The sequence below is a fragment of the Mustela nigripes genome, chromosome X, assembly GCF_022355385.1.
Source record: "Mustela nigripes isolate SB6536 chromosome X, MUSNIG.SB6536, whole genome shotgun sequence".
Lineage (NCBI taxonomy): Eukaryota > Metazoa > Chordata > Mammalia > Carnivora > Mustelidae > Mustela > Mustela nigripes.
This window is the reverse complement of record NC_081575.1, coordinates 75,168,807-75,169,901: the sequence shown is the minus strand read 5'-3', so window position 1 is coordinate 75,169,901 and position 1,095 is coordinate 75,168,807.

The following is a 1,095-nucleotide window of genomic DNA, read 5'->3' as shown; positions in this document are numbered from 1 at the left end:
TGTGGGTCTTTCATAGATAGATTTTATGAAGTTCAGTAATGTTCCCTTTATCCCTATACTTTGAAGCGTTTTAATCAGGAACAGATGCTGGATTTTGTCAAATGCTTTTTCTGCATCAATTGAGAGGACCATGTGGTTCACCTCTCTTCTCTTATTGATTTGTTCTATCACATTGATTGATCTGCGAATGCTGAACCATCCTTGAAACCCACGGATAAATCCCACCTGGTCATGGTGGATAATCTTTTTAATGTGTGGTTGGAACCTATTTGCTAGGATCTTGTTGAGAATCTTAGCATCCATATTCATCAGGGATATTGGTCTGAAATTCTCCTTTTTGGTGGAGTTTTTGCCTTGTTTGGGGATCCGGGTAATGCTGGTATCATAAGAAGAGTCTGGATGTTTTCCTTCTGCTTCAATTTTTTGAAACAGCTTCAGGAGAATAGGTGTTATTTCTTCTTTGAAAGTTTGGTAGAATTCCCCAGGAAATCCGTCAGGTCCTGGGCTCTTGTTTTGGGGGAGATTTTTGATCCCTGCTTCAATCTCATTACTAGATATCAGTCTTTTCAGGTTGTCAATTTCTTCCTGGTTCAGTTTTGGAAGTTTATAGTTTTTCACAAATGCATCCATTTCATCTAGGTTGCTTAACCTATTGGCATATAACTTTTGATAACAATTTCTGATGATTCTTTGTTTCCTTGGTGTTAGCTCTGATCTCTCCATTTTCATTCATAATTTTATTAATTTAGGTCTTATCTCTTTTCTTTTGGATTAGTTTGGCCAATGGTTTCTCAATCTTATTGATTCCTTAAAAAAAAAAAAAAACAGCTTCAAGTTTCATTGTCTCTCTTGTTTCTATCTCATTGATCTCTAATCTTGATTATTTCCCTTCTTGTGTGTGGGGTTGGCTTAATTTGTTCTTTTTTTCAGTTCTTTAAGGAGTAGAGACAGCTGGTGTATTCTGGATTTTTCAGTTTTGGGGGGGAGGCTAGGATGGCTGTGCATTTTCTCCTTAGGGCTGACTTTGTTGTATCCCATAGGTTTTCGACCATAGTGTCTTCATTCTCCTTGGCTTCCATGAATTGTTTAAGTTAT